A 3,098-nucleotide genomic window follows, 5' to 3' on the forward strand; every position below is an offset into this window, starting at 1 on the left:
CAACAATACTTTGCGAGTTCCCAAAATACTCTATCTCATCTATAACCATGTTTGGATCCGTTGCTCATTGTCGGCTCTCTTGCTCAAACCTTGCCATGACACCATAGTCTGTTCTGGAGCACATTTTGTCAATACCTCTACGTGGAAATGCCGTCTACGTGACCACGTTGCACTATATATTTTGTACAATACATTGAAACACTCAATTATTTGTTGCATATAAAATATAGATACGATAAAACCTAAATAGGTCATTACCTTTGGACTACATCCCCTCGAGAATTCCCACTCCACGGTTGAGACCTCCGCCCCTTCGCGAGATGCTGCGGTCAAAGCTCCATGCAACCATCGCATTGACATAAACCACAGCATCTCCTCCATGCCCTCGGGATATCAAATCAATCAATGGAGTGTACTATGTCAAAATTCAGATCGTGCTTCCTCTCGATCTTGCCTAGCTTGCTGGTACCTAGCGAGCCACGTCTCCATAGAGGCATGGTGCAACATACAAAAGCGATTCACTTTCTCCTCCATTGCAGCATTCATTCTTTTTTCTACCCCATTTCCAACCATCACATCTTTGGTCAGTCTATCATCGTCCTTGAGCGACCATAGCATACTGTTGTTTGGATCCACCATTGGTAGCCATTGTGAAATATGCACTAGTGTCTCAGACACCAACAAACCTTCAGCCATGCTACCTTCTGGCCGAGCTTGTTGTCGCACAAAGCCTTTGAGGGTTTTCATGAAACGCTCCAAGAAGAACATCCATCACATATGGACAGGTCTAGCAATCTCCACTTCATCTACAAGATGCACAAGAAGGTGGATTTGTATCGTGAGCATGCTGGTAGGTAGGTATTTCTCAAAGAGACAGACCGTCTCCACTGCTCCTCGCCTCACGGATTCAATAGAGAACGTCTTAATATCCTTCTATGAGATCCATTGCACTAAATTCAACAACTTGTAAATTGCCCCGCGTATTTCTGGAGTAAGGCATCCTGTAATCGTGATCGGTAGTACAAACTGCCACAAATGAGAAAGCATTATGAACAATGACTACACTCCAAATAGCAAAATACGTAGGCTACTTACAATCCATTTGTAGTACAAACCTGACATATATTATGCCAATCATAGGATTTTAGCCCTGATAATTGGTCGTCTTTAGAAAATGCAAACCTAAGAGAATGCATCATATCCGTCGAAGTGTGGATAGACTTGACTATTTGCTTTACAATGCACTCTTCTTTAGTGAACAAAACCCAAGGAGCCCGAGGTACCTACAAGAGACCATCAGCACTCAACTGTGGCCAAAGCGCCTCCATCTTGTCTACCTCCTTCAAATCCATTTGTGCCCCTATAGTGTCTCTATTTCCTGTGATGTGGTCCCATAGCAAGCTGCCCACGTTCTTGAAAATATGCATGGGATCCAACAAGTGGTTGATTTGTAAGTGGGTACAATATGGCAACTCGTAGAAAACTGAGAACCATCGCATTCCATCTGGATGTGACTCCATGTGGACCATTTTCAGCTCATACCAGCTTTGGGCATTCATACGTGTTGGAGGTCGTCCAAGAAAACCTTCCCTAAGTACATGATCCTCTGGCAAGAAAGCAGTGTCCTTGATATACCATCTTCTTCATGGTTTGTGACCTTCGAGAGTCTAACTGTGGCACTCATAATGGACATGCATGATAGCCTGAGGTAACCAGACCTGTCCCAACACCTCTATCCAGTGAATACAAACTTGAATGAGCTATGATAGATATTACAAATGAGAATGGAAGCCTACTTATCTAAGCACTCTCTGAATCCCGGAAAGTTATGTATCGTCCATATGAGAATGGCTCGAATATTGGCACATCGTCGACCATCACGCTTGCTCATATCTTGCATGGTGACCCCCTCCTTCCAAAAAATCTTAAGCTCGTCGACTAATGGACGAAGATACACATCCATATTTTTGACTTTGTAGCCGTCGGGAACGAGTAAGCTAAGGATGAGATTTCCTTTCTTCATAGAAAGCCATAGAGGGATATTGTAATTGATAAGGATTACAGGCCACACACTGTAAAAAGTTGAGCTTAGACCGAATGGGTTCACGGCATCCATTGCAAGACCGAGCCGAAGGTTCCTTGGCTCTCAGGCAAAGTCTCATAAGGTAGAGTCAATGTGGCTCTATACACTTGAATTTGCTGATATTCGTTGAACTCCATCTGTGGACCTATTCTGCGCATGCCACATTGTCAAGATCGCCATGTTGGACGTACGAAACATGTGGTTTATGAGGGTGATAAGCGGAAAGTGTCTAAGAACTTTTTGAGGGATGGTTTGCCCTTGCAAGTCTTGTCGATACCTGTGAGAACCACACTTTGGACATGTCTCCATAGTCTCGTATTCTCCTCAAAACAGTATGCAATCGTTGATATATGCATGGATGCTGTTGTAGTCCATGCCAAGCTTTTGTAAAACATGTCATGCATCATCACGTGACTCAAGCATGGTATTTGCAAGTGGTAATATATGGTACTTCAGTAACTTGAAAAAAATCATAAAACACCTTGAAAAAGTACAAATGTTTTTAATGATAATGCCGAAAAGAAATCAACGAAGCGTATGTACAAGTGTACCTGATCAACTCGGTCACACTCGCATTGCTCCACCCGTATTTTGCTTGCAAACTTAGAAGTGCAAGTAGTGTCTTTAGGTGAGATAATCAGCACCCATCATATAATGGTATGGATGCTTCCTCTCTAAGCGGATTAGAAGTCTTGACATCCATGGGAATCAATGCATTAATCATTGCCTCCATCTCAGTCTCCAAGATTATAGGCTGTTTGTCTCCTCTCGTATTGACGGTATAGATTGGGTAGTACCTTCCAAGTGGTGGATTGGCTTAGGCACTCCATCCATCGTACGCCCACGAACTCTTCTAATTGGCCGCAAAGGGTGCACTCCTCCTTGGGATGAGACATCACCTCCCTGGATAGAAAATTTGCCAGCCACACCCAATCTTTTTGTATATGGTATTCAATTAGCTTGCGAGTACAATGCATGATTGATATTAAATTTTCTTACCGTTTGCTCAAAATCC

This window comes from Lygodium microphyllum, chromosome 25, assembly GCF_053477565.2.
Source record: "Lygodium microphyllum isolate KBCC chromosome 25, Lygodium_microphyllum_v1.1.10, whole genome shotgun sequence".
Classification (NCBI taxonomy): Eukaryota; Viridiplantae; Streptophyta; class Polypodiopsida; order Schizaeales; family Lygodiaceae; genus Lygodium; species Lygodium microphyllum.